Here is a 20,466-nt window from a genome sequence, read left to right as displayed (position 1 = left end):
CTGTACATTACATGGTAGACTGTAGAGGGATGGCAACTGTATAATACCTCCCTTTTTTAAGTTACGCCATTGAGCATACTGTGAATCCTGACGTGAGTGAGCCAAAGCTCTACATGATAACTTAAAAAACTTCCCGGAGACAGTCACTATCCTGTAATGCCACATCCAAGCACTTTTTATAAGCATTCTCTCTAAATGAATCAAGGTTGCACATCTACAGTCTGAGCCGGATTTTAAAATCCCTATGTGCGAAAATCCAGAGGATTTACACGCGTAGGGGGGTTATGCATGCCGGGCCTATTTTAAAAAGGCCCAGCTACACGGGTAAAGCCCCGGGATGCGTGTAAGTCCCAGGGCTTGCAAAAAGGGGCAGTCCAGGGGCAGGGCATGGGCAGGACTGGGCGGTCCGGGGGCGAGGCCAGAGTCCTCTGACATAGTGGCCATTGCCGCTGTGTCAGAGGATCGGGTGCCGGCAGGCTGCCAGCGTGCGCAACTTGTGCCTGCCTGGAGGCAGGCGCAAAAGGTAAAACAAGGGTCAGGGGGGTTAGAGTAGGGCTGGGGTGGGGGGAAAGGTTAGGGGAAGGGGTGGGAAGGTCAGGCTAAGAGGAAGAGAATGGGGGAAGGCAGCGCGGCTCGGTACACAAAAGGGGCACAATTGTGCACCCCCTTGCGCATGTTGACCCCTGATTTTATAACTTGCGCACGCCTGCGCACGCAGGTTATAAAATCGGGTGTACATTTGTGTGCGCTGGGTAGCGCGCGTACATGTACGCCCGCACGCACCCTTTTAAAATCTACCCCTATCTGCATCCATTACTATATAGCAGCCAGCCAAACTTTTGATTTCCTCATCAGCCTACTACCATGGTGACGGCCAATGGCACCAATAGCCCCTGTCACATGGTAAGGGCAAAGGGCCACCGGCGCCATTTTGTTTACTGGCAGCCGATGGCCCAAGAGCAGGAGATCGCTCCCAGGACCCCCGCTGGACCACCACGGACTTTAGGCAAGTTTTGGGGGGGGGTCGGGAGGGTGGGGGATTGTAGAGATCAGATTGCAAAGAGATCTCAAAACATTTAAGAAAAGTTTAAAAACATGGCTTTTCAAACAAGCATTTTATAAAGAGACGGGGAGCTCTATCTGCTGGCATGACACTGTCCCAAATGTAATGTGGAATCACTTGACATAGTCAGGAGGGGAGCAAGGCAACCCTGGTGTGGCCAAAAACAGTAGCCTTTCAAACAGATCTCCAGCTTTAGTATTGTCAAACACTAAACCCTTGATGGCAAATACTGCTGACACAACGAGTTATTTGCATGGCATGCTTACAGGGTTTAGGGCTAGAGAAAAAAAATGATGATATATTTATTTATAGGCAAACATGGTAGTAGTTGAAAGAATTTGAACCCTTTTAAATATTGCTAAAAAGATATGGAGTGCTAGCAGTGTCCAGGTTAAGTTATCTGGAGAACTTTGACCAGGTAACTTTCTCAGGATTTTTATTTTTTAGTGATTTAGTGATTTTTATTTACCGACATTCATGTACTCATATCATATCGATTTACAAATTGTTGACAGATGTCCAGTTAAAAACATTTGCATGTCAAAAATAAAAGAATGGATATTCAACCTGAAGTCATGGAAGCTCAATATCTGGTCTGAAGTTATCCACGTAGCTTTAGTGCTCCTATTTACTTGAACACAGTTATCCAGTTAGTTTGTCCTGGAAGTGCGGAATATCATCATTGCCCAGACAAAAAAAAAAAAATCATGGTTTAGGAATGGCCCCAATGCCACCTTGTTTTATATGGGTAAATGTTGTCTGGGCAACAATTTGCCTGATCAACATTTAATGGGAAGAGTGGGGAATAATGTAAACCTTTGTTTTTTACCCTTTGAATATTGACTTCAGGATGAGATATGAAAAATCTTATTTGAAATCTTAAACCCTGGCCCTCCTAGAGCATAGCCTTGTTGATACTAACCAAGCTTTCTATAACAAATACTTTTCTTAAAGCTTCTTATTTGTCTTGCCTGTGTGTCTTGATTCAGAAGCATTGCTAAGAATTTAACATTCTTGTTGCTTGGCCCATTGTAATCTATTCTGAAAGTTCTATAATTAAAATGCAACAGTCATGACCAACCCTATAAAAATACAGATCCTCCTGTCCTTACAATATGCATCAGCCGTACAGGCAAATACGCTGCACTGCAAAAGCCAAGGAGATGCACCATAATTGTTGATTCTTACAGGATCAGTGATATGCTGACAATTTCTTTCAAAGGCTCTCACCAGCTCTGTTCCACTTGCTCTGTTTGACTCAGACTCACCCATTCCCTTCTCGTTCCCTACACAGGACTGGACAGGAGTGAAAATGATACGAAGGAAGCTACTAGACTAAGGAACGAAGCAGGTTTTCTTTGCTATGCTCTGTCTGCTCCTGATTCACCCCCTCCCCCTCCTGTTCCCTACATGGGACAGAAGGTACATGTCAGAAGATGAAGTCTTAGATTAGGGAGCAGAGCAGCTCTTCTTTGTTCTCTGCTCCAGCCTCATCTTCTTGCCTCCTGTTCCCTGCATACTGTCTGGGAGGGAAAAGGCTAAATTAGGAAGCAGAGGTCTGATTTCTGCTGAGTGAGTTTCAACACAGCTGGAAGGCAGCTATCTTCAGTAAATCTAGCCCTGCACACTCTCTCTGATTTGTGCTCTAGAGTGTCTCCTTCCTCCTCCAGCACTCCACCTTCAGCTGAGTTGGAGTCCTACAGATCACAGAGAGTGGCAGTCTGCCCCAATCCTTCCCCCAAAGGCTGCCTGTTTACATGGGAACAGGAGTGGAGGGGAGGAGGTGAGACTGAACTGGGCACAGCAGAAAACAAAACAATTGCTCTGCTTTCTTCTCCAGCCGCTCCTCTCCTGTTCCCTGCTAGGGGTGTGCAGCATTTGTGTCATTTTGTTCCTTTTTTTTTTTTTTTGTGGTGTTTTGTTTTAGTGCACATGAATTCATTTTCGCAAAAACCCAATTAGTGCACATTAACAATTTAATGTACACTCTGCCACTTCAGTACCAGTTAATCGTTTTAGCATGTGCTAACAAAATTAACAAGCATGAAACAAAATTATGCAAAATAAAAGAAAGCACACCCATAATCTCTGCAGGCTGCCTAGAGGAGAGGGGCTGAAACAATAAACATGCCTCTGTTTTCTGCTGCCTGGGATTTGGTGGGGGAAGGGGCACAAACCTTGTCTTCCCATGTCGTTTTAACCACATGTCAGAATAAAAATAAAATTAACCAGTTATCTTACCCACTGAAGTGGGTTTTGAAATTTGATCTCAAAATCTTTTTATTCTTCAGCAAAGAGATAATTCATAGATGAGCAGAGTGAGCCTTCTATTGTCCTATGGACAGTCAACAGTTAGCAGTCAATAAGACTCATAGGAGTACATTTTCAAGAAAGAGATGATATTCAGCCATCAGTCATCCAGGCAAGTTATCCAGATATTCAGCGGCACAGCTACACTACTGAACATACCCAGACAAATACAATTTATCAGGATAAGTTCAACCAGTTAACTTTAGGACTGCCTTGAGGTACGACCAGACTTATCTAGATAACTTAACCTGGGAAAACTCTGCTTATAACAATTATCCAGCTAAATTAACTAGATAAGTCAGCTCCACCCTGAAAATCCTCTGGAACCCATCTGATTTATCCAACTAAGCTTTTATTTGGATAACAACTTAGCCAGATATGTTGGAACTAATGAATGTGGCAGAAATTTCAAAAAACGCATTTTATCTGGTTCAGTCCCAAACCTAAATGGAAAATGCATCTGAATATAGACCTCAGAGTGCCTAACTGGCAATGTACATGCATACTTTTCAGTCCATCAAGCCCAGATAATTTTCAAACACAAAGGGGCGGATTTTCAGAGCCCTGCTCGCCTAAATCCGCCTAAATCCGGGCGGATTTAGGCGAGCAGGGCCCTGCGCGCCGGTGCGCCTATGTTCAATAGGCCTACCGGCGCGTGCAGACCCCGGGACTCGCGTAAGTCCCGGGGTTTGGCGAGGGGGGCGTGTCGGGGGGCGGGCCCGGTCGGCGCGGCGTTTTGGGGGCGTGTCGGCAGCATTTTGGGGGCGGGCCCGGGGGCGTGGTTACGGCCCGGGCAGTCCGGGGGCATGGCCGCACCCTCCGTACCCGCCCCCAGGTCGCGTCACGGCGCGCTAGCGGCCCGCTGGCGCGCGGGGATTTACGTCTCCCTCCGGGAGGCGTAAATCCCCCGACAAAGGTAAGGGGGGGTTTAGACAGGGCCGGGCGGGTGGGTTAGGTAGGGGAAGGGAGGGGAAGGTGAGGGGAGGGAACGGGGGTAGGCTGCGCGGCTCGGCGCGCGCCGGCTATACAGAATCGATAGCCTTGCACGCGCCGATCCAGGATTTTAGCGGATACGCGCGGCTACGCGCGTATCTACTAAAATCCCGCGTACTTTTGCTTGCGCCTGATGCGCCAGCAAAAGTACGCCAATTCGCGCGGTTTGAAAATCTACCCCAAAGTATCTGCATGCATTGAATTTGAATATTGACTTGTTATAACGACAAAAGTACTCATTTACACATATACTTTTTAAATTGTCATAAAGTCCACACCTTAACAGCATGCCTTGCCTACTATGCATGTAAATTTTTGAAAATGAATGTATGCATGTAAGGGTAGATTTTACAAAAGTATGCGGGATTTTATAAGATACGAGCGTAGCCGTGCGTATTTTATAAAATCCGGGGTCGGCGCGCACAAGGGGGTACACATTTGTGCACCTTGCACGCGCCGAGCCCTGCTTGCGGTGCCCGTTCCCTCTGAGGCCGCTCCGAAATCGGAGCGGCCTCAGAGGGAACTTTCCATTCACCCCCCCGCACCTTCCCCTCCCTTCCCTTACCTAACCCACCCCCCCCGGCCCTATCTAAACCCCCTCCCTACCTTTATCTTAGTAAGGTAGTGATTTACGCGCGCCGGCGCAGCAGGTTCCAACACAGGCCGCTGTGTCGGGGCACTCAGCCACGCCCCCAGACCGCCCACAAGCCCCCGAACACGCCCCCAATCCTAAACCATGCCCCCCTGGCCACGCCCCCGACCGCCCCTTTTTGCAAGCCCCAGGACTTACGTGCGTCCCGGGGCTTGCGCGCGCCGCCGAGCCTATGCAAAATAGGCTCGGCGCGTGCAGGGGGGATTTAAAAGGGTTACGCGCGTCCCTTATGCGCGTAACCCTTTTAAAATCCGGCCCGTAGTTTGCAGGCACAAGCATGCAAGTGGTAGATACACATATCAAAATTACACAGTGCAGAGAGACAAAGGTGTGATAAATAACATTTGAAAGTGTCCTTCTTTACCAAAACAAAGTAATAGTTTATTAAGAGAAGATGCTGATTTCGAGCTTCAACAGAAGAACGAGTACCCAGCACAGGACATGTTTCACAATAGATGTGTCAGAAAGGACAATAGTCTAGGTTGAAAGCATGATGCTCAGGCTCTGGCAGGAAAGGAGGGAGGATGTGCCAGAGACACCGCAAGGCCGCTGTCTTCCTCCTATTCCTGTTTGGCCAATAGGAGCCAGTAAGAGAGAAGATCCAGCTAGGGGGCAGGGAGAGAGTAAACCAGGGACTGCAGGGTAGGTGAAAAAGAATGAACTGACTGGGGATTGTTGTGGGGGATGTGAGTGACCAGGGGAATTGAGTGAGTGAGTGAACTGGGGATGGATGGGGAGTGACCTGGGATAAGTGAGGGGCTTGTGTGGTAGGAGGATAGAGTGAACCAGTGTGAGGGAGGGGTTTTGGAAGGGAGAGGAAAGCAGGATGAGTGTGGGTTTGTGAGGAAACCAGAGTAACAGGCATTCATGGGGGGAACCAGGATGAGTGAGTGGTTCATGAGGAGGAGGGAACCAGGGTGAGTGAAGGGATCAGGTATGAGGAGGACATGAAAGAGGGAGAATAATGCAGGGGGAAAAGGGAAGCGGGTGAGTGAATTGGGGTTGGGGTGGAAGTGAACCAGCGTAAGTGAGAGGTTTGTGGGATGGGGAAAAGGATTGAACCAAGGTGATTGAGTGGTTTGTGGGGGTAAAGTGAACCAAGGGGAGTGAGGGTTTTGGGAGGAGGGAGTAAACCTGGGTGAGTGAGAGGGAAAGGAGGAAAGGGGGCCAGGTTGAGTGAGGGGTTTATGGGGAAGGGACGGGAAGGGATGGGAACCAGACTGAGTGAGGGGAGGAAGTGAAAGAGGTGGAGCAAGGGGATCAAAGGGGATTTGGAAGAGGGCTTGTGATGTGATTGTAGTACCACAAATCTCAATTACACACTCCTACATGTCATAGTATTTCCCCCATCCTTGAACGGGCTTTTACTACTAGTGAGATCATAAATTATATCTTCTTCATTGGTAATCTTTGAAATAAAAATGTATTGCAGTAGTGTCAATGCTTAAACTGTTATGAAAAATATGAACAACTAGTGGTAGGTCTCTAGGAACTTCAGTGGTCTTAGGAATCAAGTTTTAAGCACTTTGTAATCTTGCTTTTAAGACCCCAGTGAACTCATTATTTCATAATGCAGTTCTTTTGGCATTTTCCCATACCTGTGGAGAAATTCTAATAACAACCTGAGTGCATTAGAGACTGATTTAAAATTATTAAAAAACCCAAAAAACCCTCATATTAATAAAAGACTAACACTGGGAGAAAAATTTAAAAAGGCAGCAAACGAAAAAAAATTACAGAGGAAAGATTTTGTTTGCTGCATGTTTCTATGGAAAGGTAACAGAACACAATCACAGGAGGGATCATGCTGAGGGAAGTCACAGGCAGTCTAGCAGAACAGTACATGAGACTGAATGATTTCAATGCGGAGTTTGTCACATGGAGGTCCATATTCAAAAGAGTTATCCATCAAAATGGCTTCCCTGGCTACATTCAGCCCTTATCTAGAAAACTTCTAGCTGGGTAACTAGCTAGAATTTAGACGGATAAAACAGGAACATTCCAGGGGTGGGCAGGAGGCTGTTCTGGGGAGGAACAGAGTTAGCCACATAAGTTAACCAGCTAACCCCAATATTCAGAGTTAGCTGGTTAACTTCTGCGGCTAAATCTGGTCAGACCGTAGGGCTGTCCTAAAGTTAGCCGGTTATAGATAATCGGCTAACTTTAAGATAGCCAGTTATAGTCAGTGGCGAGACCACACCGCTAATTATACCCTGCTAGTTATATCCAGTTATGTATAACCAGCTAAGTAGCACAGCCACACAGCGGCTGAATATGAACTCCAAAGAATCTAGGACAGCAGTTTCTGAAATTGGAAGGTTTCATTGTAGGGTAAATCACAGGGAATCGAGGGTAGCAGTATATGAGATTGAAAAGTTTCACAATGTTTAAAGTAGGGGTATCTCAATGTGGAGGTAAGTCACAAAATGTCATGGTACTGTGTGTTGTTAAGGCTCTATTATTTTTACACCTAGTGACCAAATAAATATTTATTGTGGATTGTTTTTCTTTTGACAATGAAGTTTTAAACGAAATATTATTTTGTATGAATTTCCTTCCTTTTATTGATGTCTTACCATTAAGGGGTACATTTATGCAGTTAGAAATAGAGTTATGCAACCTAAATCAGATCATCCATAGCTGACTAATTTGATTTCTAGCATCCAGAAAAGAACCTTCTTTCACAATCCATAGTCTTTTTAGGGATGAGCATTCGTTTGAAACAACCTTTTTTCAATCTCAGCAATAGTGTCTGGGTTGTTTCAAGTTGTTTGCAAATAGTGCACACATATTCCCTCAAAAACCTCATAACCCAGGAGTCTCCAAAGACCACCAGACCCACCCACCCCCCCCCCCCTGCCAGACTTGGAGGCGGCCAAAGTTCCCCCAGAAAGGTTATGTTATATTTGGGGAAAATCTCCCATTCACATACTCTGCAGCCAACCTCTGCATTTTGTTTAAAAAATAAACCCCCAGTTACCAGCCCGCACCAGAATCAACTTAAGCCCATCTTCCCCAGACTTACCAAAATTGCCCTGGTACTCTAATGGTGATCTGAGAGCAACCTCTCCATTACCAAAGAGCCAGCCCTTTGACCCTATCATATGATAGGGACTATCCAATGGCAATGATAGTCCCTATCATATTGCTATTGGGTAGTCCCTGTCATATGAAAGGTCAAATGGCCAACACCATGACGAGGGTTACATGGATACAATCTACAGCTCCCAGAACATGGGGGAACTGTTCCATGGTATAGAAACTAGGGCCAGCAATTCTTACCTTCCAGTAGGGAATCAAATGTAAATATGAAGGCTGCTACGTATGGCTAGTAATACAAAAACAAACACCTGGAAAAAGATATGCACCCTACAGCCACAGTTATTTGGAATGCTATGAAGTCATGAAATGTAGGGAGCTCAACAGTTTCAGAAAATCTGATATAGCATTAGACCACTGAGTAATAGGATCGATGTCTGCTTTGAGGACTTCAAATAAATCCATTATGGCCTGAGAGCTTAAGCGGTACCTTGAGATGACCCCCCTTCTCTGGAAGACCCGGTAATGTGATACGGGGATAAAAGCCCTGAATGGCTTCCTGCATGGCGATCGTAGACCCAGGCCCTGCTGCTCCACCTGTTCCTGTTGCTGCTCTGCTTCCAGTGCTGGGACTTCTGTGGGTGGCATCTCTGCCTCCTTTCACTTTTGGCAATACTACATTTACAGGTGCCTAAAATTGTGGTTTCTGGAAACTTGGCTTGGTGGCTAAGGTTGTTTGTTTTTTTTTAATAGGTGCAGGCCCCTGTAGGCATGTCTGTGTTGTGTGTGCCGGCTGCTCCAGCGCCTGGTTCTGCTTCTCTTGTGGCCATGGGCCGCTGCCTCTGACTCCGGGCTGCTCCCCATGCTCCCAGCTCAGTGGCGAGCCTCCCCGCTGATCCACGGGGAAACACCGCTGTCTCGCACCGCGCCTCTCCCTAGGCGCACGCACATCAGTTCTCCTTTTAAAGGGGCCGCGGCGGGAATACAACCCGTGGCCCCAGATGATGACATCACTGGGTTCCAGTACTTAAGGCCGGGTCCAGCCAGTGCTTCCCTGCCTTGGCAACAGGTCTCCACGCTAGTTGTGTGCTTCGTTGCTTGTTCCTGTGTTTCCTCCGTGTTCCTGGTTCCTGATTCGTCTGTGTTCCTGTTCCTGATCCTGGTACCCATTCCTGCTCTTGTGTTGCTTGTTGCTACTGAATGACTTCCTGGCTTTGACTACTGACCACGCTTCTGTTTGACGTCTGACCACGCTTCTGATTGTCTCCTGGCTTTGACCACTGCTTCGTCTGACTACGCTACTGATTGTCTCCTGGCTTTGACCTCTGCTTCACCTGACTATGATTCTGCCCATCTCCTGATCTGACCTTTGCCTTGCCTGACCATTCTACAGCTGACTTCTGGTTTTGACTCACACTTGTCTTCGCCACTCTTTCTTGCCTGCCGCCTGCCCTGACTTCAGCCTGCTTTACGACGCTCCTCTTGTTTTCACTCTGGATTTGGCCTCTCAGGCCTTTTCTTACTCGGGTGCCCACGGTCTGCCTTCTGTTCTCACTGGTGCCCGGGTCTCCAGGACTCCGCCTCATCCATATCAGACCACCTACTCCTACTACTGCTGCTGGTCCCTGGCTGACCTCCTCATCGTCCCTGATAAGAACTCGGACGGAAGTCCACCTAAGTCCAGCCGGCCCCAGTACCCAAGGGCTTAACCCACAGGGAATGAGGGCTGGCATTGGCGAAGCTCCAGCTGGCCTCCGTCAGTCAGCCAGCTCCACCTGCCGATGGTGGGGACCCGTAGGGCTTGCCTTCTGGGTAGCGTCAACCCCAACTCGGCCTAAGGGTCTACCTCCTGTGCAACAGTCTGGAGGAGACTGAAAAAATAACTTGCAATATTCCCTGTTTTTACATTTTATTTTGTCCAAAGATGACATAATACAAAATCAAAAGGTGTAATTATTTTTTGTGTTGTTTTGTCTCAAAATGTGCATTATTTTAATGCAAGAAGACAAAGAGAACTTCATTGGCATGAAATTTACTTATTCGTATGCTCATTTGTGATATTTTATTTTTTGTGTGCAATATTTTATTTATCACAAAATAATTCCAGATATTGCATAATGCAGGCCAAATATTGCACATTAAAGGCCAAATATTGTGCAACAAGGCCATATTGTGCCATAGTAAATGACCCGCATAGTTTGTCTGCCACTACTAAAATCAGACTAAATTGCAAATGTGTATCAGATACTGTATAATTAGGGCTTCTTATCCTATGGATTTATAATGTAGTGGGACCTGCAGATCCCTGGTGTGCTAATTCCAAGGGGTTACACATTTCCCAGACTTTCTTTTCTTACCTGGATCACTCACTCTCTGAGTTCTCCATTTTAAATCCTGGGATTCTGGGTTCATCCAGCAGGAAGGAGGTATCCACCTCCGGGGCCCCTGGTGAAATGGTGGACAACACAACTCAGGCCAACTTCACACACATGGATCAGTGAGTACGCACAAATGCTGGTAGTAGCAGAAATCAAAGACATCATTAAATGAAGCATGGCATTCAATGGTGGTGTTCAACCAGAAAACCTGCTTCAACTGAAAAAGTATGATCCAAGAAAGTTTGGCAAAAATCATAAAGAAAAAAATAAAAATCATAACAAGGAAAGCAATGTTTTTTTTGTCCATGGTGCATTTAGTAGCCATTCTCGTACCTCTAATTGACCCAGTCTCCACTATACATTCCCCATAAAGGGTGGGATGATTATCCTCATTAACAATCATAAACGGGGGGGAGGGGGCGGGACAAAATAAATCCAGATCTTACAAAAATAGATGTTAACAACTATCCTTCCAAACATAAATCAGCGGCTTCACCCACTGTTTACTGGCAGTGTGTCAAAAGAGTGTAACACTTGGTGGGGATTTTAATCCCAAGGACACACAAACTTATTTATTTTTCGGGACTGCTCTGGTTAGCACTCATCCCATGACTGCTCTGGGTTTCTCCCATGACTTTACTGTCTTTCTCCCAAGGATGGATTCTTTTTTTGCGGGGAAGCTCTCGCTTATGGCCCAGCCGGTAGTGTGTTTCTCTCTGTGTTCTATTAGCTGCTGCACCCCAGGGTGTGAGTTGCTGGGACAAACCAGGCAGGACAAGGCTCTGTGTGTGAAATTAAATGTTTACTGATTCTTTAACAATTATTCAATTAAAATCAATTTTCAATAACGATGAATTTACAACTGACTGATGTACAAAAGTATTTTTTCTCATTTGGGTTGGTGTCCTTTATCTCAGGAATCTGGGTGAAGCTTCCCATGGTAATTTTAAAGTGCACAGAAGCTTTCCCAGTGTCCAAACGGGAAAACAATTGGAGGGATACTTCTCCTCAATGTTAATACTGGTGACTTCTCTGGCAGGAAAGGTCTCTAGAACGTGGAAACCAAGCTATGCCAGCTCTGGAACCCTGCAGAAGAGGGTGAGTCAAAAATCTCCCCACAAAAGTCCGAATACTTGCTTTCTGAAAAATCTCTTGGTGGCTACTGCTTTACTATCACTGGTGCTTGCCTCATCTAGGTTGTAGATTAATGCTCACAAATCTTTAGCTCTTGTCCTTTGTATCTGGGGAGATCCATATCCAAAGGGTGTAAGGTTTAAGAAGGAGTTCCTACTGAAAAAAGTCAGCATATATCTTGGCCATCAAAAATCTCACACAGAAGATCTGTCACTGGTGCTTGCCCCATCTAGGGAGTAGAGGGGCTTACAGGTCTTCAGGTCTCTGGGATGAGAGCCCTTTTGCCCCAGAGGGAATCAGGCAAAAATCAATTTCTCTGCAACTGGATAACTGGATAACTCTCTGGCAGGGTGTGCACAGAGGGGAATCTCTTAAAAAATAAAGTTCCTGAGGAGGCTCTGAATCTAAATCAAACTGATTTCAAGGAATACTAAAATGGGTAGGCTATATAGGAGCAGGCAACCAATCCAGATCCTCCAGGTTAGGAGGGGCAGAAAGGGATGGAAGTCTCATAGATGGTGGGTTCTATGCAGGGACTTAGTGGCATCTAGTGGCCAACTCATAGGGGTGCCACATTTTAACCCCCCACCCCTCACCCACACACACAAAATTTCTGAGAGAAGGGACACTTACTCATCTACAATTTTCCCATAGTAACAGAAACACATACATAATAGTAAGCAGGCATATAATAATAAATCTTGCCACCAGGGATCGCGCTATCCCCGTAGAAAAGTTCACCAGCATAGCTTGAAGATTCAAAGTCTTACTTCAACTGCGGCACACAAGAAAATTACAATACAACACATAGACAGCCTATGTCTATTATCTCCTATAGAATGAACAGTAATTAGTCAGAATTAAAGGTCAGCACTGCCACTGCTGTTAAGCAGAGGGTGCTGCCACCATCCATGAAGGGAATGCTCTCACTATCCGATGGACTGCAACATTTTACACAATATAAGACACCTCACACACTCACAGTAATTCCCACATGGATTCACTGCAGAAAACAAAGCCATTAATTAGTTTCCTATTCCCAGCAAAACATTAATGAAATTTGAACACATTGTTGTTGTCTTAGAAATCATTCTCCTTAATGAATCCTCACTATTTCCTATCATATATTCTGTAACAGTTACGCTCATTATTCAGCACTGGAACACAGGAATATATTGCATCAGCGGAATCACTTCCTGCAAATAAATAAAGAATTAATATGAAGGGTGTCAAATCCTGAAGGAGGATTCCACCTGTGAAATAAATCAATAATTAATCATGGATAAATTAATAAATAAATCAAAACACCCTTTTCATGAAGTTTGTTAAACTTTTATAAACTATGTAAAGCAAATTCAACATTTAAAACATGTCATGATAAAAGATCAATAAGGATTCTTGATACATTTACACAATTAGCCTTCTGATGAGGGTGGTTTTTTAATCAAAGTTCCCTTCCCCATAGGTCTGACACCATCCAACATTCTGTGAAACCTTCTTGGCCTCTGGTCCAGGCAGGGTCATCTCCTTAATAGAAGAAATATCTCTGTGGGGAGAACAAACCAGTCCACCTTCACCCAGAGGGGACATACAACCTTTATCTTCCCAAGAAGGGCTAGCAAACAGTTTCTTTAGTAGAGATGTGAATCGGAACCGGAATCGGTTCTGATTCCGGTTCTGATTCACATCATGTTTTTTTTTATAGGCTGCGCCCGAGCCGATAAACAAAAAACCCACCCATACCCTTTAAAACTAATCCCTTAGCTTCCCCCACCCTCCTGACCCCCCTAAAAAAAACTTTTTACAGGTACCTGGTGGTCCAGTGGGGGTCCCAGGAGTGATCTCCCGCTCTCGGGCCGTCGGCTGCCACTAATAAAAATGGCGCCGATGGCCTTTGCTCTTACCATGTGACAGGGTATCCGTGCCATTGGCCGGCCCCTGTCACATGGTAGGAGCACTGGATGGCCCGCGCCATTTTTAACAATTTCGTGGGGTTTTCCTATCGGTTTCGGGGAGCCCCCGATTTCTGACGATTTTGAAAATATCGTACGATATTTTCAATCGTCAGAAGCCCGATTCACATCCCTATTCTTTAGTAACAGAACCCAACCTCAGATGGCCACTGGAACCAGCCTGTAAGAAAACACAGGACAAACAACACCAAAAGAAAACAAAGACCCTTCAGAGGTATCAGTAATAGTTCAAGTATCAGCCCTAGCTCAATATGCAATCAGATCTTCTGTAATGGGCTCCTCTTTCTTGGGGATTCTTCTGGCCTCATAGTACGCTGGACAGAATTTTTTTTATTGTTAATACATTTGGGAGAAGACAGTTTACTGAGTAAGGCATCTGTTCTCCACTTCACAAGTGGTACACAACAGCATGTTTATAAATATTTCGCCCCAGGTGCATCTCCGCTACTTTACGTTCCAGTGATCTTCATTAGTCCCTCTGAAAGTGTGGAGTCAAACAAACTTTAATGATGATCTGGTCAGTGTTTTCTGTCAGCCAATTGTCCCTGTTCTCTTCAACAAACATGCACAGCGACATAAGGGTACATAAGCCCAAATATCTCCTGCACTTTGTGATCAATTATGCGCTGTCCTTGCGATAGTTTATACAAGTTTGGTTTTTCCCCAAAAGGCTGGGACCCTCCCAAGACTGGTCCCTCACCTCAGGATTAGGGGCTGGTCCAAAAATTCTTTCCCACTGATGAGGTCAGAATTTCCCGAAAGGACAGTACCCTCTGAGCCATCAGTTCTCTTCCCTGAAGAGTATGGTAATCCGCTTACCCAAGCAGACTATGATTCCAAGGAAATGACCGAGCTGGACAAAGGTGCTAGCAGTTCCATTGCCATCCAACACATCTCTCAAAAAGTGTTGGATCCTCAGACATCAGATTTACTATTGAAGTGACCACTCCACAGATCTCAATTGCTTGATCTGGTGTGATGGCCATGTGCTAATCCCTACAATCTGAGTATCAGGAACTGGGTACATCTCTGGATGATAGAACAGATGTCCAATGATTTCACTCTCCCCTGACCGAGTTGGGGAGTGGATGCTGCTATGAGATGCCCTGGCAGAAATCTCACTGGGATTAATGGCTACACAGGATCCAGATCCAAAAGTTTAAACACCTGTTGGAATCGCCCAATGACAGTGAGCAGCATAGCTGATTCAAGCTCTTTTTGGTTCTGTACCTCCATGTGCTCAGCCCAGACAATATACCAGTATTGCTGCAGGCCCTACCAATTCGGGGTTCTTCAGTGCTAGCTTTCCTGTTACCTCTGGGTTATCACTGAATGGGAAAGCCTGACCACATCCTGACTCTAATTTAGCTGTGTCGTCTACTGCAAGTGATATCATATAGCCATAGCTCTTTTCTCTTTTCCAGTGCTGCTGCTGCTACTCTCATCAGATCCCACCATAGAGATGTAACCGCCACTTTGATGAATAGCCATTCTTTGAAAGGAACTAGTGGCTGAAGGGCTTCCTGACCATCCCACAGTTACACCGGGCCCCACCCCGATATCTTGAAACAACAGACCATCACTGTAATAATAGTGGATATTTACCGCCACTGAACACTGAACTGCTCAGCAGTCAGAACCGTTGACTGTGAGTAAGGCTCCTGTCCCCACGAAGGCCATCCTCAGGCCCGCCTGATACTGTACGGGTCTGGCAGCCTTGGTTAATCCAAATTCATTGCCTGATCCACCGACAGTGAGCACATTCTCGTTCACCCTTCTTCCGGCCATCACTTGTATGGCGTATGTTCCTTGATCCAAGGACTTCACTGGGAATCCCTCGCTGGAGCTAGATGGCTTGATTGGAAGCTTCTCAGCCATGCTGTCCTTTAAAAGCTATACGGCTTTTATTTTTGCTGCCTTGTGCAGACATAACTATTGTTATGGTTTTGAGTGTTGGAGTGGATTCTTGAGTACTGCGGTGATGGCCACTCCCAAGGGGAGGAGCCCCGTGAGGAACCACAGTACTAGGCTAGACTATATACACGCAGACACAGAGAATTTGTATTTTTTATACAGCTTGATGGTACTGTCCGAGGAGTGGACGGCAATGAGGTAACCTAGTAGAAGTAGTCCAGGGGTCGTCAGCAGAGGAGACCAGTCCCACACATCGAGTAGATGATAGGCAACACAGGGTAGCTGAGGAAGGTCCCGGATGAAGACTCCCAGCGCTGAAGCTGAAGGTGAGACAGACTGACAGGGTTAGTACTCATTGAAGTAGATAGCTGTGTTGATGAAGATCCTGGCAAGCAGAAGTAGTAGGCACCAGAGTAGGGAGAGCAGGCCCTCGAGGAGCGAGTACCCGATATCCCAGATAGGTACCTGAAAAAGAGCATAAGGGCCCCCGAGGAGCGGGTACCCAGGATAGCGAAGAATACCCCAAAGGGCAGAGAGAGCTTCCTGCAGCAGCTGGAAGTGGCAGAGCAGCTTAGACTGGAGGCATTCCAATCCTTGCTAACTCAGTTTGTTAGCAAACAAAGGGCAGGCTAAATACCAGGATGTGATGACGTCACTCGGAGTGGATGCCCCCAAGGATCCCACCATGACGTGGATAAAGATGTGGGTGGCATGCGCACGCACATCCTAGGAGGCCCTCAGGAAACTCATGGTGAACACCGTCGCCATTGTCATCCTGGGGACGTCGGAGAGAGCGGCATGAAGATGCGGCAGCAGCCATCTTCCCAAGGCTTGTGGAGAGAGAAGGAAGAAAGGTGAGGCACAGAGGTTGAAGCCGTCTGAGACCGATGGATGCAACAATTATATCGGGAGTCCATCAAGTAGATTAATAAATATTTGGTTGTTAGATGTATTAGAGATCGCTCGCTTTGGCTATTCCTTTGTGCTAAGAAATCACAGCCTCTCATGACAATCGCTTGGTGCACACGCCCATACCCCAACATCTCTTGGACTGAGGATGACATTGTAAGAGTTCCACTGCTTCCATAGTGCTTTATTGGTCGTAGATTGCATACACTGTGGTGACATCAGATACACACATTGCACATTCTTTGGCATGCTTCCTTTCTCGCTGATGCGTGGAAACGAGTGCCATTTTGTTGCAAGCATTGCAGTTATTTTTTCTACACATTCTTGTACATTATATGTTCACCAAACTCCATTTCTCATTGGAAACACACAGTTGTACTTTTCCACTGCCTTCAAGCCCCACATTCTCCGAGTGCCACTTTATGTAACCCTTAGAGTGGGTTTTAATCCCAAAGTCACACAAACTTATTTATTCTTTGGGGCTGCTCCGCTATCAGTCCTCCCTTACACGACTCTCTTTCTTCCATGTCTTTACTCTCTTTCTCCAGAGGGTGGATTTCTTTTGTGGGGGGGAAGTTCTCATTTATGGTGTAGTCAGTGGTGTGTTTCTCCCTGTGTTGTATTAGCTGCTGCACCCCAGGGTGTGAGAAGCTGAGAAAAATTAGACAGGACACGGCTCTGTGTGTTAAATTAAATGTTTACTGATTCTTTAACAATTAAATTAAAGTCCATTTTCAAGAAAGATGAATTTACAGTTGAACGATGTATGGAAGGTGTTATTTCTCTTCTGGGTAGGTGTCCTTTATCTCAGTTGTCTGGGTAAAGCTTTCCATTGTGATTTTAAAGTGCACAAAAGCTATCCCAATGGCCAAACAGGATTTCTATTGGAGGGGTCCCCTCAAACATGGAAAAGTCATACCTGAGTCTAGTTTATTAATGATTACACAGCCTGTCCTAGTCCCATGGAGTGGAGATCCCAAGTGGGAACTGCCAGAATCTTAGTCCTACTCCTTGATGTTAATAATGGTGACTTCTCTGGCAGGAAATGTCTTTAGAATGTGGGAACTAGGCTATGCCACCTCTGGAACCCTGTGGGAGAGGGTGAATATAAAACCTCCCCACAAAACAAAGTCTGAATACTTGCTTTCTGAAAAATCTCTTGGTGGCTACTTCTTTACCATCACTGGTGCATGCCCCATCTAGGTTGTAGATTAAGGCTCTCAGGTCTTTAGCCCTTGACTTTTGTGTCTGGGGAAAGCCTTTTCCAAATGGTGCAAGGGTTAAGAAGGAGTCCCTTCTGAAAAATGTCAGGATACATCTTGGCCATCAAAAATCTCATACATAAGATCTGCCACTGGTGCTTGCCCCATCTAGGGCGTAGAGGGGCTCATAGGTCTTCAGGTCTCTGGGATGAGAGCCCTTTTGCCCCAAAGGGAATCAGGCAAAAATCTATTTCACTCCAACTAAAATACTGAACAACCCTCTGACAGGGTGTGCACAGAGAGGAACCTATAAAAAAAATTAAGTTCCTGATAAGGCAGGAAGGGCTCACCAGAGAGTGAATCTAAATGAAAATGACTCCATGGAACACTACAAGGGCTTGGCTAAATAGGAGCAGGCAACCAAATTCAGACCCTCCAGGTTGGGAGGAGCAGAAAGGATGGAAGGCTCATAGACGATGGGTTGTATGCAGAGTCTTAGTGACAGTTAATGGCCAACACACAGGGTGCCACAACAGCTAACCACCAATGTCCACAGCAAGAGAAAACTGACCTTACTGAAATAACTGGTCTCAAAAATATTCAATATTTTTTTTTTCAGTCTTATCCCCTAAAATCCTCATCCTTTGCTATTTTTTGGGCACAAAGGTGAAAATATGAAACTGTCCTTCAGGGTCTGGAGGTAAACAAAGTAGAATAGATGCCAGATGTCCATTCAGAATACTTTATTCAAATGGAGACGAAATGCTATAAACAAGCCCGACTCTGGCTGAGTTTCACCCCTTATATTTGGGCCTGCCTCAGGGGCTACAATACATAAACAAACATATATAACTAAATTAAAAACCTAAAAGACAGTAAATACAGTATGTATAAAACAACATGTAAAATGGTAACATATGAACTTGAAGGTGTATCCGATAACCTATAAGGAGTGATTAAAATGTATAGTGTGCATAATTCAGAACATTTATGAAACAATAAAATAGAATCCAAAATGAACCCGATTCATATACGGGTAGATTTTAAAAGGGTTACGTGCAAAAGGTACGCGCGTAACCCTTTTAAAATGTCCCTGCGCATGCCAAGCCTATTTTGCATAGGCTCGGTGGCACACGCAAGCCCCGGGATGCGTATAAGTCCCAGGGCTTCACTAGGGTGTGTGTCGGGGGCGTGTCGGGTGGGTGGCGCAATGTTCGGGGCATTCCGGGGGCGTGTCGGGGGGGCATGGTGCTGGCCCGGGGGCGTTCCGGGGTCAGGAGATGGCAGGCCAGCAGCCACTGGTGCGCACGAGTTACGCCTGCTAGAGGCAGGCGTAACTTTTACAACAAGGGTAAGGGGGGGTTTAGATAGGGCCGGGTGGGGGGTGTTAGGTAGGGGAAGGGAGGGGAAGGTGCGGGGGGTAATGGGCAGCACGCGCAGGGCTCGGCGCTCACAAGTTGCACAAATGTGCACCCCCTTGTGTGCTCTGACCCCGGATTTTATAAGATACGTGCAGCTACGTGCATATCTTATAAAATCCAGCGTACTTTTGTTTGCGCCTGGTACGCGAACAAAACTACACGTGCACGCTGTTTTTTAAAATGTACCCCATAATGTATTTAACAGGATACTTCAGACGAAACTCATAAATAACCAACCTGAGATAAAGCAATAATTTTAAAGGTAATGCATGTTGTACCTGTATGCAATAGAAGCTCATAAGCACTGATGGTAGTATTGCGCAGAGTGTTTAATCTAATATCAAATGCAAATAATTAAACTGAAAAGAAAAAATAAAGAATAAATAATAAAAAATCATGCATGCCTGTAAAAATTAATGCACTAATACGAATATGTCAATAATGACTGACCTACAAAATAATAGATATGAGCATTCGTTTTTGCCGAATTGGAAAATTTCAACGAAATTGTCCAATTCAGCATGTTTCAGGGAGCCCAAAAAAGATTGGGATTTTCCCGTTTTTTCGCAAAAATTATTTTTTCTGATTAGTGTGCACTAACGGGAGTCAGTGCACACTAACTCTCCGTTAGTGCGCGCTAACAAAAACTAACAAAAAGGAACAAAATCTAACGGTTTTTGTTAGCACGCACTAACGGGGAGTTAGTGCGCACTAACTAAAAATCAATTTTTCGCGAAAAAAAAGACCCGAACCGAAAAAAAAACGACATTTTCCATTGCGGCCGAAAAACGAAGAATGACACGAACACAAAAAATGATGCACATTTCTAAAAATTATAATTCCTCTAAAAACATGGTGGTAAATAATAAATTTAAATTAAAAATAACTCGTTGATTTTTATAAATCTTACTATCTAAACAAAACAAACGAGTTGGTCAGAACTATAAAATGTAAATTATATAAGATATGCCATGGTACAAAAAGACGCTAGTGATCACAAAAGATATGTCTTGTTTATAGAACTAGTGCTACTAAAACCTACTTGATAGTTAATTAAAGCATTAATGGTGGCACTGACTTAAACCAAACTATGCTCATAAATTAAATTTCAGGGTCTGGATCACTCAGTCTCAAGAGCAAAACTCTTTTCTTCAAAAATTTCCAAAAATCCAAACTCCTTAATACTCCTTGCAAACCTCACTCCTTTCCATTGCCTCTTGGTCAATCTTCTGAAGAAGAACAGATCCCTCTAAATTTGTCTGCCAGAGTTGCAATAAGACTATACCAACTCCCTTCTTGATCAGTCCTCCTTGGGTGAAGAAAGACTTTGATCAGTCCTTATGAAGGAAAGATTCTTTGTACATGCTCACAAAGAAATTTAAATCGTTGAGCCACATCCCACAAAAAAGTGGGGTAAATGTATGGGGAGGACTCCAAAAATTTAAAACCTTAGAATGCCAGAAAAATAAGGCAAAAGA

Source organism: Rhinatrema bivittatum, chromosome 3 (assembly GCF_901001135.1).
Source record: "Rhinatrema bivittatum chromosome 3, aRhiBiv1.1, whole genome shotgun sequence".
Lineage (NCBI taxonomy): Eukaryota > Metazoa > Chordata > Amphibia > Gymnophiona > Rhinatrematidae > Rhinatrema > Rhinatrema bivittatum.
The sequence above is the reverse complement of the archived record's forward strand: the minus strand, read 5'-3'. Positions refer to the sequence as shown.